Source organism: Mercenaria mercenaria, chromosome 9 (assembly GCF_021730395.1).
Source record: "Mercenaria mercenaria strain notata chromosome 9, MADL_Memer_1, whole genome shotgun sequence".
In the NCBI taxonomy this organism is placed as follows: domain Eukaryota; kingdom Metazoa; phylum Mollusca; class Bivalvia; order Venerida; family Veneridae; genus Mercenaria; species Mercenaria mercenaria.
Window position 1 is genome coordinate 4,384,010 of NC_069369.1, and position 14,851 is coordinate 4,398,860.

Consider the following 14,851-nt stretch of genomic DNA (forward strand, 5'->3'; position numbering starts at 1 on the left):
TAATCCAAATTTAAAATACTAAAGAAAAGCTTAATTTTATTTATTATTTTAATCATTCAATCCTGAGAAAAACAAGAAATTGGTCTAAGGTCAAGGTCACACTTAGAGATCAAAGGTCAAATTCAAGAATGACTTTGTTTGGAGCATATCTTCTTCATGCATGGAGGGATTTTGATGTAACTTGGCACAATTGTTCACCATCATGAGACGGAGTGTCATGCGCAAGAACCAGGTCCCTAGGTCTAAGGTCGAGGTCACACTTAGAGACCAATGGTCAGGTACAAGAATGACTTTGTCTGGAGCATTTCTTCTTCATGCATGGAGGGATTTGATGTAACTTGGCACATGAGAAGGATTGTCATGCACAAGAACCAGGTCCCTAGGTCTAATGTTAAGGTCATACCTAGAGGTCAATGATCAAATTCAAGAATGACTTTGTCTGGAGCATTTCTTCTTCATGCATGGAGGGATTTTGATGTAACTTGGCACAAATGTTCTCCACCATAAGGCACCTTTTTTAGAATTACTTCCCTTTGTTGTTACTATAAATAGCTTATATTATAACTTTTTTATTACTGGCTCTACGGAAAAATCGAGACCACTTGTCTGTTGTACAACCTGCATGTTACATGCGATTTTTAGGTTATGTTGACTTATCTCTACCTGATAAAGAGTTTTGTGTGGACTTATATTATATAGATTTATTATATTTTTATTTTGTTTTAGGATTAAGTTCCTTTTGTTGTTTTTGTTGTTATAAATAACAATAGAGAATATTAGGTGCCTTCCAGCAGGGGACTTTGTATTGGCAATACTTCATTCACTTGTTTGTATCCATTTCTTGACACAAAAATAATTTCTGAAAAGTCCCACTTAATAAAACAAGAGGGCCATGTAGGCCCTGTACCGCTCACCTGACCTAGGAATCATCAAGATTAACATTCTGACCAAATTTCATTAAGATATGGTCATAAATGTTGCCTCTAGAGTGTTAACTAGCTTTTTCTTCGATTTGACCTGGTGACCTAGTTTTTGACCCTACATGACCTAGATTCAAACCGGACCTTGAGATCATCAAGATTAAAATTCTAACCAAGTTTCATGAAGATACAGTCATAAATGTGGCCTCTACAGTGTTAACAAGCTTTTCCTTTGATTTGACCTGGTGACCTAGTTTTTGACCCCAGATGACCCAGTTTTGAACTTGGTATAGGAATCATCAAGATAAACATTCTGACCAAGTTTCATGAAGATAGAGTTATAAATGTGGCCTCAGTGTTAACAAGCTTTTCCTTTGATTTGACCGGGTGACCTAGTTTTTGATCCCATATGGCCCAGTTTGGAACTTGGCATAGGAATTATCTTCTCTGCACATCAACTGAAATTAAGATGACCCAATATAGAACTTGTCCAAGATTTTATTCAGGGTAACATTCTGACCAAGTTTCATTAAGATTGGGCTAAAATTGTGACCTCTAGAGTGTTAACAAGCTTTTCCTTTGATTTGACCTGGTGACCTAGTTTTTGACCCCATAAGACCCAGATTCAAACTTGACCTAAAGATCATCAAGATTAACATTCTGACCAAGTTTCATGAAGATAATGAGCCAGTTGTTCGAAACTTTAACAGTTGATTAAGCTAACAGTCGATTAACTTTTAGAGTAATATTTCGACACTTTAGAAAACGTAGAAACCCAAATGTATGGCTTAAGGATTATGAACACTGAAACGTCTTTACAGTAAAATTAAAACATCATACTAATGTTTCCCACCAAGACTAGCATTTTGAATCAAAATTTAACAAGCGATTAGTTTAACAGTCTGTTAAAGTTTCGAACAACTGGACCACAGTCTTAAATATGGCCTCTAGAGTGTTAACAAGCTTTTCCTTTGATTTGACCTAGTGACCTAGTTTTTGACCCCATCGGACCCAGATTTGAACTTAACCTATGTATCATCAAGATCAACATTCTGGCCATGTTTCATTAAGATACGGTCATAAATGTGGCCTCAAGAGTGTTAACAAGCTTTTCCTTTGATTTAACCTTTTGACCTAGTTTTTGAACCTACATGAGCCAGATTCAAACTGGACCTTGAGATCATCAAGATTAATATTCTGACCAAATTTCATGAAGATACAGTCATAAATGTGACCTCTACAGTGTTAACAAGCTTTTCATTTGATTTGACCTGTTGACCTAGTTTTTGACCCCAGATGACCCAATATCGGACTCATCCAAGATTTTATTGAGGGTAACATTCTAACTAGGTTTCTTGATGATTGGGCCAAAATTGTGACCTCTAGAGTGTTAACAGTCAAATTGTTGACAACGACGACGGACACAGGGCGATCACAAAAGCTCACCTTGAGCACTTTGTGCTCAGGTGAGCTAAAAAGAAATAATAATAAAAAAAAACTTTACCGACCTATCTACACTAATTTTTTTGAGCATGTTACAATCTTTTTTTAAGCCATAGGATATCCTTGGATATTATCCTGGGATATCTCAGGAATTGCCAGGAAAAAAATCCTGCAAACTATCCTTGTCATCGGATACCGCTATCCTAGGATACCCTGATTTTTCATGCCGGTATTTGAAACAGGACAAGATATTGGCTTTTCTTGGCAGAGCTGGAAAAGATATGAATGCCAGGATAATGAAAATATCTCATTTGCTTGTTTGTTTAGGTTTTCCTGGGGAATTGTTTGTTGTTTAAGTCAAATCAACATAAGCCTCTGTAAACCAGTCACATAGCTTCCACATATGAAAGAATTCAGGAACCCAACCGGAATTTTGAACCACAGCGTTGTGTGGCAAGTCATTTAAAATCAGACAGTTTATGCACAGGAGTACAGCTATTGCTTAATCAATTTCATGATGTTTAAAATATTGACAGCCTTAATGATCTATTAATTAATAGTTATTTAAAGGTTAATATGTTTTCTAAGTTTGTGCGATTTTTCTGACACAAAAGTTATTCACTTAATAACCTTTAGCCTGCTGCCGGCAAGTGATTCTGCCTTGCGACCAGTGCAGACCAAGATCAGCCTGCACATCCGTGCAGGCTGATCATGGTCTGCACTGTTCTCTATTCAGTTGGTAAATTTTCAATAAACACCCCTTCAAATAATAAATGGTACTGCCCAAATTGAATAATGGGTCAGTCCATTTTAAGAATTTAGCAGGGTAAAGGTTAAGGAGAGGTCACGTCACAGGTGGTCAGCTACATCTGAGAAATATTTGAAATTTAGCAATTGTTGGTTTCTTTGACAAAGCGATTACAAGCAATTTTTCAGATATCTATGTCAAACTTGAGATTCTTAGTGCGGCTCCATTACACACCTCCTGCAGGAGGGGGCATTCCACTCGGCCTTTCACGGCACATATTCCCAATCCGGCTTGGCCTATGCCCTGATCTGTGATTAATTGGTAACATGGTGTAATTTACACAGTTTTACTTTGACTATTCGCTGCTGAGTTACATTCAGATTGAATAAATAAAATCAAACAATTTTAATCAGGAATTAAGCAATTTAAAAGTTTAAAATATAATTCCTATAGTGGCAACCTTTTCCACCTATGATTGTTAGAAATGCTGTTTGAACTAATCATGTCTCAGTTTTTAAGTTCCTCATTCCATATTCAGTTCCTTTGCTCTGATCAAACATATCAGTTTGTACAAAGGTGCTTCTTAGTTGTTATTTATGTACACTTTCAATAGTCCCTTCTTGTCTAACTTGAAAACATTTTTTTTCTGATACAGTTACGATCATTTGACAATAATAGATAAAGATGAGCCTATAAGTCCTGGAAGCATGAATTTACAGAATTTCTTGCTTTCAACAAATTCAGTAAAAGTCCCGAGAGTTCCCGAAAGCAGAACAACATAGTTTTGATATGTCCTGGCTTTTTAGCTCACCTGGACCATAGGTTCAGGGTAAGCTATTAGTATGGGGTGGATGGTCCGGCATCCATTGTCTGTCGTCCACATTTTTACTTAAACATCTTCTCCTCTGAAACTAACACCCAATTTGGTCTGTAGCATCCTAGTGAAGTCCTCTATCAAGTTTATTCAAATGGGGGTACTTGGTCCCTTCTAGAGGCTGCTAGAGCTAAAAGTAGAAATACCTTTAAACGACTAACAAACGGTTTACAAACTTCATAAGATCTTGGGTCATGGTAATTTTCCAACTGTATTTGGTAAAATTATAAAATGTTTTATTAAAAGAGGTTATGACCCAACTGTTTTGAGACATACCGCATGTTTAGTGTTCAACCCGTTTACAGTTGGACACTACGCTTCCCTCTTTGATTGTGTCTGACGAAAGAGGGGGAGGACTCTATGATAAGCAGTTTTTAAATCCCACCAGGACTGAATTGTTTTGATATCTGTCTTCTGGCCTGTTTCGTCGGGCCCTTAAGGGTGTTTCTCTTGTTGCTCTGTCTTCTGCAAAGGCATTGAGTACATACGTTTTTGGTTCTTAAGGTTTGCTTTTTATACGCCCGAAGGGACGTATTATGTTATGGTCCCGGTGTCCGTCTGTCTGTCCGTCCGTCCGTCAGCAATTTCGTGTCCGCTCTGTAACTCTTGAACCCCTTGAAGGATTTCAAAGAAACTTGACACAAATGTTTACCACACCAAGACGACGTGCAGAGCGCATGTTTTGGATGTCTCATTTCAAGGTCAAGGTCACACTTAGGGGTCAAAGATCATATGAGTGTGTTTCGTGTCCGCTCTGTAACCCTTGAACTGCTTGAAGTATTTCAAAGAAACTTGGCACAAATGTTCATCACACTGAGACGACATGCAGAGCACTTGTTTTGGATGACTAGCTTCAAGGTCAATGTCGCTATTAGGAGTGAAAGGTCATATATGACTTTGCTGTGTCTGCTCTGTAACTCTTGAACCCTTTGAAAGATTTCAAAGAAACTTGACACAAATGTTCACCACACCAAGACGACGTGCAGAGCGCATGTTTTGGATGTCTCATTTCAAGGTCAAGGTCACACTTAGGGGTCAAAGGTCATATGAATGTGTTTCGTGTCCGCTCTGTAACTCTTGAACTGCCTGAAGAATTTCAAAGAAACTTGGCACAAATGTTCATCACACTGAGACGACGTGCAGAGCGCTTGTTTCGGATGACTAGCTTCAAGGTCAAGGTCACACTTGGGAGTGAAAGGTCATATATGACTTTGCTGTGTCCGCTCTGTAACTCTTGAACTGCTTGAAGGATTTCAAAGAAACTTAGCACAAATGTTCACCACACTGAGGCAACGTGCAGAGCGCATGTTTTGGATGACTCGCTTCAAGGCCATGGTCAAAGGGTCATATATGACTTTGCTTTGTGTATATTGCTCTGCATTGCAGTGCTCTTGTTTTTATTTGGCAAACTACCTTTCTGTTCTCTTACAATAATTTTTTTTTTAATTACTTCCTTTTTTATTACTATAATTAGCATATAAATAGCTTATTTTGAAACTTTTTTTATTATTGGCAGTAGGGAAAAACTGAGACCACTTTTCTGTGGTACAACATGGATGGTACATCCAATTTTTACATGTATTTTGACATAACTTTACCTAGTAAGAATTTTTTCTTGGACTTGGACATTTTTTGGGGGGAATTTCTTCTTTTTTATGTTCCTGTCCTTTGGGCTTCAACAGTCAAGTTCTTTAAATTTTGCTCCCATCCTCTGATGTAACCCTTCGGGCGTATATTGCCCCGCTTTGCGGCGCTCTTGTTATATATTTATACACGAGCATTTTTGTGTTTTACATGCCATGCCTTTTTGTTTCCATTACGTGTGTTAGAGATTCACCTGGAGGGGATTACTTTTATTTACACTGTCCTGTGTCTTTGGAACATGATGAGGGTAAGAGTGAGGTTGGGTGCGCACCATAAACCGGTTTAAGCTCCCCAGTGGTGTTTTTGCCACTGACCGTTCCAAGGCGGTGCCCCACTGTGTTCCTTTGTTTGTTTGTTTTGTCATCGTGTGTTGGCTTTGTGTGCGAGTGTGTGTGTGTGTGTGTGTGTGTTTGTGGTGTGCACGTCTTCGTGCTGTGGGTTTCGTTTTGGGGAGGCTGCGTTTTTGGTGCGTGGCATTCCCTGTTTGATATTTGTCTTTGTTTTTTTCTTCTCATGAACCGCTTGATGGATCTTCATCAAATCTGGTCTGTAGCATCATTATAAGGTCCTCTTCCAAGTTTGTTCAAATGAGGGCACTTGGCCCCTTTAGGAGCCCTTAGAGCTAAAAATAGAGATAACTTTAAACGACTTCTTATCATGAACCGCTTAATTGATCTTCATCAAACTTGGTCTGTAGCATCATTATATAGTACTCTATCAATTTTGTTAAAATGGGGGCACTTGTACCCTTTTAGGGGCCGCTAGAAATAAAAATAGAAATACCTCTAAACGATTTCTTCTGACATGAATCGCTTGATGGATCTTCATCAAACTTGGTCTGTAGCATCGTTATATGGTCCTCTCCAAATTTTGTTGAAATGGGCCCCTTTTAGGGGCTGCTAGATCTAGAAATAGAAACACCTTTAAATGTCTTCTTCTCTTGAACTGCTGAATGGATCTTCATCAAACATGGTCTGAGCATCATTATAAGGTCCTCTCCCAAGTTTGTTCAAATGGGGGCACTTGGCCCCTTGTAGGGGCGCTAAAACTCAAAATAGAAATAATTATGTTTAAACGACTTCTTATCATAAACCGCTTGATTGATCTTCATCAAACTTGGTCTGTAGCATCATTATATGGTTCTTCCCAAAGTTTGTTCAAATCGGGGCACTTGGCCCCTTTTAGGGGCTGCTAGAGCCAGAAATAGAAATACCTTTAAAAGACTTCATCTCATGAACTTTTTGATGGATCTTGGTTAAACTTGGTCTGTAGCATCATTATATTGTCCTCTCCCAAATTTGTTTAAATGGGGGCACTTGGCCCCTTTTAGGGGCTGCTATGGCTAAAAATAGAAATACCTTTAAACAAATTTTTCTCATGAACCGCTTGATGGATCTTCATCAGACTTGGTTTGTAGTATTATTAAATGGTCTTCTCCCAAATATGTTCAAATGGGGCACTTGGCTCCTAGAGCTAAAAATATTAAAAACTTTTAAACAACTTCTTCTCATGAACCGCTAGATAGATCTTCATCAAACATGGTCTGAAGCATCATTATATTGTCCTCTCCCAAATCTGTTCAAATGTGGGGGGGGGGGGGGGGGGCACTTGGTCCCTTTTAGGGGCCGTGAGAGCTGAAAAAAGAAATACGTTTAAACGACTTCTTACCATGCACCGCTTGATGGATCTTCATTAAACTTGGTCTGTGACATCATTATATGGTTCTCTCCCAAGTTTGTTCAAATGGGGGCACTTGGAGCTAGAAATAGAAATATCTTTTAAACAACTTTTTACCATAAACCGCTTGATGGAAATTCATCAAATTTGGTATGTAGCATAATTATATGGTCCTCTCCCACATCTTGCCCGGCTTTCACTGGTCAGACTGCTAGCTGGATTCCGACAAATCTTCACAGGAGTGATCAGTACCAAGCCTAGTTGTGCATATTGCTGGCACGTTCTGCTTCACTGCACAAAATGGTCACCAGAGCTAAAAAAAAATAATAGGAAAATCTTGTCTGGCTTTCACAGGTCAAACTGCTGGACAGATTTCGACGAAACTTCACAGGAGTGATTAATACCAAACCTAGTTGTGCATATCGCCGACATGTTCCGCTTCGCTGCACAATATGGCCGCCAGAGCTAAAGGTATACATAGGGGGGAGACATAAGTTTTTGTGACAAGACCACCTTCTAGTTTGGTGTGTGCACACGTACTTGACTGCCAGGAGTGATTTAAGCCATAATTTGGCACGCTGAATTGAAACTTAAAACAACATTTAAGGAGATAGGTTACCTTAATATTTGTATGTGCGCATGTCCAGCCGGAAGCCAACGTGACGACTTACGACGACATTTACGACAAACTAAATGTGTTTGTAAGTAAGTCTTATTTGGCACAAGTGTACATGACATGGCAATATAGCGATAAAACAAATGACAAATCAATGCATAATAAATATTACATAGTGACAAACCAACAAATCATTAGACAGTTATATCATATTGTAGATCCATTCTTCTGAAAAAAATCATGAACCTGCCTCCTATCTGATGCTTAATGGTTTAATAATGCAGAAATAATGAATAAATTGCCGCAGAAACGCTTCAAAACATTGTTGCCTTAAAATGACGTCATTGACGTCATGACGTTACGTGTCAGTTACCGCGCAAAATCACTAGCTTTTATTTTGAAAGTACGTAATTCTGTGCATTTTCTGTATCTGAACTATTTTAAAAAGCCATTGATGATGATGATAATTAGGTTTCTTTATACTCGCTGCCGGGTACAAGCCCATATGAGCGAGAATATCTGCGCCATCGTCTTCATCGTAGAGTGTCGACGGGCGTCTTTTCAAGCTGATCGGTCTCGGAGTACCATGTTCTGCGTTCGTAGACAACTCTGAACTGAGGAAAGTAAACCACCCTTCTTAGGACCACTGCTCCCGCCCTTCGTTGCAACTCCAACAGCTGACCTCAATATATTTATGACGACTTCCGGTGGAGCTGCATGCCTTCTCCGCGATGTGCGCGCGGCGGGAGCTCAGGAGAAGAAACAGCCATTATTTGCAGAAATATTTTTTATGAGTCTTTCGCTCTGAAAAATGATCAGTATTTTGCTTCTTTTATGTAGTTATATTGAAATGTTATGCGGAATGTAAGTAAATGGATGATGGTAACTGATGTTATTGGGAATATAGTTGGGTGAAAGGTTACTTATTACAGCCCCCGCCGTTATATGACTGAAATACTGTTGAAAAACGGCGTTAAACCCAAAACAAACAAACAAATTATTACAGCCATTTTCAAATAAAAATTGGGCAGTTTGATTTGTAATACAGTGTAACTTCCGAAAACCGGACCTTCTGAAAACCGGAAACCTTTGAAAACCGCACGAAACTCAAGGTCCCGATTTTTTCTGTTCTTATTTCTATATATTTTTAACTTCTGAAAACCGGAACTTCTGAATTCTGAAAACCGGACGATTTTTGAAGGACCGTTTATATTTCAACACTAAAATTGACTTCCGAAAACCGAACAGTAAAATTTTTGCTGGTTTAAACGTGTCACCTGTTAATCCAAAAACGCTGTCAATATGTTCTTTTGTTTATCTATTAACGGCGCGTGTTTATTTTGACACGCTAGATAATCACAATGATCATTTGATGCAAAGGTAAGGAAGTAATCAGCAATTACTTTCATTTGTATTCAATTTATGAAAAGGTGATAAATTAAATATCTTAGTGTGAAAAACTTTTTTAATGTTTGAACGAAAGAAAGAAATGGGTTTTAGTTCATTTAGTTACATCGATTAAACTATGCCGTGTCAACATTAATGAAATGTTGACGAACTCCGAACTCCAAAGATAGTAAAATGTAAGTGGAAAATATTTACATAAATGCTGTTATATAAGATATGTTGTTTCTTTTTATATCTGTTATTTCTGTATTTATTATCCTTAATGTTCGTAATTAATTAATTATTAATTAATTAATTATTTACCTTAATAAAATTGTAAAATTGAAAAGGATAATAATCTCCTTCACCCTATGTGTAAGAAAACATAACGCTTGTGCACCAAATCCACATTGCCTACAAACCTTTAAACTTCTGAATTCCGGAAACTTCCAAAAACCGAACTTTTAGGCTGGTCCGGAGGTCGTTCGGTTTTCGGAAGTTACACTATTTTTCAGTTTCCATTGATAATTTGTATATACTAAAATTTAGCTCAAAATTGTATGGAATGATATTTATGGTATAGTAATCATGCATGCTGGCACCTTTAACACGCTTGTTGACAATGATACCACGCTTGGTGACAATGATACCATGCTTGCTGACAATGATACCATGCGTGCTGGAAGTTACAACTTCTTTGCTGCTTAGACCCTGATGTCTATATCATAATTTCATTTGGCAAAATGACAGTGCCGTGTACCGTATTGGAATATTTCAACATTCCGGGACTGTATATAAGCAACATTGCACAGTTACAATGCTCACAGAAGAAAATACACGATGTGACCACACAATATGAAAGATGCAATCAGCCACTAAGCAAGTTGAAAGTAAGCATAATGCAAAGTGCAACATTGCACGTCACATTTTGATACCAGGGGGCGCAAGTTCGTAGTTTTCACGAAAGGTAACGGGAATATCCGGCCTATAACGGATTTTAATTAGCTCTTGGCTAAGTGTCAAAACAGTCATCACTGACTCAAGTTCATATTCTACATGTTCAAAATGACAGTTTAACACATTATTAGCAATCTGCGAAATTCAGTCCTTAACAGTCAGTTTAATTTGTGAAATCTCAGGAATTTCAAACTGTAAGTCTTCCATTTATATAACACGTCATTTGTAAATAAACGCAACATTAAAAATAAATAAAGTTAAGACAAATGGCGATTTGCAAAAAGGGGAAGTAACTATTGTTAAATCTCTATACATATTCGGATATCCTCGATAATCTTTCCGGCAAATAATTATTCAAAGTACGGACAAGGCAGTCTGAAAGACAGCTAAATCCCCCGCCACTGCTATGGATAGTGAAAGGGTAAACCTTTGACCTTTAGCTGTGACCTTGACCTTGAACTGACATGGCTGACTCATGAATTCTGCACAACGTCTTGATGAGGTGATTATATGACCCAAGTTTCATAAAGATCCTTCAAGGGGTTTAGGAGATACAGAGCTCAAACCTTTGACCTTGAGTTGTGACCTTGACCTTGAGTTGACATGGCTGACTATTGAGTTCTTGATGAGGTGATCATTTGACTCAAGTTCGATGAAAATCCTTCAAGGGGTTTAGGAGATACAGAGTGGACACAAAATGGAAGGCTCAAACCTTTGACCCTAAGTTATGACCTTGAGCCAGCATGGCTGACTCATAAGTTCTGCACATCGTTTTGATGAGGTGATCATTTGACCCAAGTTTTATAAAAAATTCCTTCAAGAGTTTTAAGAGATATAGAGTGGACACAAAATGGAAGGCTCAAACTTTTGACCTTGAGTTGTGACCTTGACCTTGAGCCAGCACGGCTGACTCATGTGTTCTGCACATCGCCTTGATGAGGTGATCATTTGACCAAAGTTTAAAATGAATCCTTCAAGGGAATTAGGAGATACAGAGCAGAAACAAAATGGAAGGCTCAAACCTTTGACCTTCAGTTGTGACCTTGACCTTGAGCCGGCATGGCTGACTCATGAGTTCTGCACATTGCCTTGATGAGGTGATCATTTGACCCAAGTTGATGAAAATCCTTCAAGGGGTTTAGGAGATATAGAGCGGACACAAAATGGAAGGCTCTAACCTTTGACCTTAAGTTGTGACCTTGACCTTGAGCCGACATGGCTGACTAATGGGTTCTGCACATCATCTTGAAGAGGTGATCATTTGACCCAAGTTTTATAAAATTCTTTCAAGGGATTTAGGAGATATAGAGCGGACACAAAATAGAAGGCTCAAGCCTTTGACCTTGAGTTGTGACCTTGACCTTGGGCGGACAAGGCTGACTCATGGGTTCTGCATATAGTCCTGATGAGATGATCATTTGACCCAAGTTTCATGAAAATCCTTCAAGGGGTTTAGGAGATATGGAGCGGACACAAAAGTGTTACGAACAGACGGACGGAAGGACAGAAGGAAGGACGGAAGGACGGACGGAGACCATTCCTATAACCTCCCACCACTTGTGGCGGGGGATTTAAAAACACGACCACTTGAACATAGCGCCCCCTGTTATCAAAATGTGACATATACTTTTGAAATGACATTATGCTTACTCCTATTTTGCCTAGTGCCTGATTACATTTTCCTTACTGGTTGATCACTTAGTGAATTTTGTTCTTGGATGCACCAGATTAACCAGTATAGCCATAGCATGTTGAAATATTCCAATACGGTACACGGCACTGTCATTTTGCCAAATGATATTATGATATAGACATCAGGGTCTAAGCAGCAAAGAAGTTGTAACTTCCAGCACACATGGTATCATTGTCAGCAAGCATGGTATCATTGTCAACAAGCGTGGTATCATTGTCAACAGGCGTGTTAAGCATGATTACTATACCAGTAAGCACAATGGGAGTGTCAGTGAGTAAATTGTAACAGTCAGCAGGCATTGTGTAATATTTACCTAAATATCATTCCATAAAATTGTTCAATTTTCAGTAGAGAATTGCTGTTTCTTGAATTAAATTGATGTTACCATGGAAACGAAGCCCATGACCTTTATATCTAAATGTAAAATTAAAATGCGTTGACACTGATCTATTTAAGGAACACAGCTTCAGCTTTTTATTTGCATTTCAAGAATATCCACGAGAACAATAGCAGCATGCAGAACGATTTTTCCATAAAAAATGTCACACGAGGGGTACTGCTGATAATATTTTAAGCAATGAAATTTGTTTAAATCAATGCAAATAACACGAAAATATTACTAAGGTTAGAAATAAGATGTTTTAAAGCTACATTAATAAGAGAGATAATTTTATTTAATATTTGTTATAAGAAATCACGATAAAAAGCAAGATATAAGCTATTTTAAACATCTCTGTTGTCATGGTTACTTTGAACTGTAAGAAAAAAAGGGTACCATGTAAAGTGCTTGGTATTTTTAGCTCACATGTCACAAAGTGACAAGGTGAACTTTTGTGATCGCATAGCGTCCGTCGTCCGTCCGTCCGTGCGTGCGTGCGTGCGTCCGTCCGTAAACTTTTGCTTGTGACCACTCTAGAGGTCACATTTTTCAAGGGATCTTTATGAAAGTTGGTCAGAATGTTTATCTTGATGATATCTAAGTCTTGTTCAAAACTGGGTCACGTGCGGTCAAAAAACTAGGTCAGTAGGTCTAAAAATAGAAAAACCTTGTGACCTCTCTAGAGGTAATACTTTTCAATGGATCTTCAGAATGTTTGCCTTGATGATATCTAGGTCAAGTTCGAAACTGGGTCACGTGCCGTCAAAAACTAGGTCAGTAGGACAAATAATAAAAAAACTTTGTGGCCTCTCTAGAGGCCATATTTTTCATGGGATCTGTATGAAAGTTGATCAGTAGGTATAAAAATAGAAAAACCTTGTGACCTCTCTGGAGGCCATATTTTCCATGAGATCTTCATGAAAATTGGTGAGAATGTTCACCTTGATGACATCTAGGTCAAGTTCAAAACTGGGTCACGTGCCTTCAAAAACTAGGTCATTAGGTCAAATAATAGAAAAAGCTTGTGACCTCTCTAGAGGCCATATTTTTCAATGGATCTTCATGAAAATTGGTCAGAATTTTTATCTTGATGATATCTAGGTCAAGTTTAAAATTGGGTCACATGAGCTCACAAACTAGGTCACTATGTCAAATAATAGAAAAAACGAAGTCATACTCAGTTCAAAACTGGGTCATGTGGGGACAGGTGAGCGATTAAGGACCATCATGGTCCTCTTGTTCTAATTATATTACCCAAATATTCCATGTTGGTCATTAACAGAATGGCACTGAAGCCGTCGAAAAACCTGTTTTCATACATAGTTGTTTAAAAATGAGAGAAAATGCGTTACCATGGAAACACGAGCCCCGCGACATATACGTATCAAGCTTATATTAAAAAGCTAACGCGTATACTAGTAAAATTATCCATTATGCAGACTTCTACGGATAACAATGAAACCAAAATACACTGAAAAGTGTTAAATATCCATATTTTCCTTCTTCTTTCAATATAAAATACCTTCGGAGGCTCATGTATTTCAAACCTGGATAAAATTTGTACTTGGAGGTACAAAGATAAACGGAATTGAGATTATAGCAGTTAAAACATTAAATTACACGAAATACAGAAAACTGCTGTGGTTCAACTAATTTGAATTTACCCTGGTAACAAGGTAACCTACCTCCTTAAGCAAAGGACTTGTTTAAAATGAATAAAGACTATATTGCATGACTACGATTAATACAGAATTATTCCTCCTACTGAGTTTTAAGAAATTTACCCGACGAAATAATAGAATTCCTTGTAATTTGGTCTCAGTATCAGAAAGAATGCGGTCATGCTTTTCTCATCCGGTTTTGATTGGTTTGCTAAGATTTGTTGCGAAACATTTGTTATTGGCTAAACACTTTTTACCTCTAATGTAACCAAACTTAAAATGGTGGCAAAAGGTGTCAAAGGTTCAACTAGAGAATCATGGTAGACCTATGTTGTTGGACCAGACTTGTATTGTCCTCTCTCACATTTATTTGACTGAAATTTTAGGGGCTGTCTGGGCTAAATAGAACAATAGGGCCATTGCTCACCTGAGTTTCACTTCTTGCTTCAACTGTTTTTATAGATGGTAATGCAAGGAAAATGTCTGTGAAAGTATTTTGAAGTGGTGCCAGTGATTTCTGACAAGAATATTTTAAAAGTTTTTACTTAATAAATATGGACAGGTTATGTGTGTGTGTTTGTTAGGCGGAAGGGAGGTTCGGTAAGAGACATGGAGAATGATGACATAGGATACTAAGAGACAATATCAAACAAGAAGACCTACATACGTATAGAGCAAATGACCACAAACACTGGCGGTCATGTTTTTGACGAATACAATATTTGTAAAGGGTAATCCAAGAAACCTTTAGTGCCAAGATTTTCTGACAAGAAGATTTCCACTATATACATGTAGGGAAAAGTGACCATGCCCTCTAGTGGCAACATTTTACATATGCTTGTTTTGAAAAATG

The 14,851-nt window shown here is 38.1% G+C and overlaps 1 protein-coding gene across 1 annotated transcript in view; it reads right to left on the reverse strand.

Moving 5' to 3' along the window:
* Positions 1-14,851, reverse strand: part of LOC128559648 (probable E3 ubiquitin-protein ligase DTX3) — a 104,815-nt gene that overhangs the window by 417 nt on the left and 89,547 nt on the right. The window lies entirely within an intron of this gene.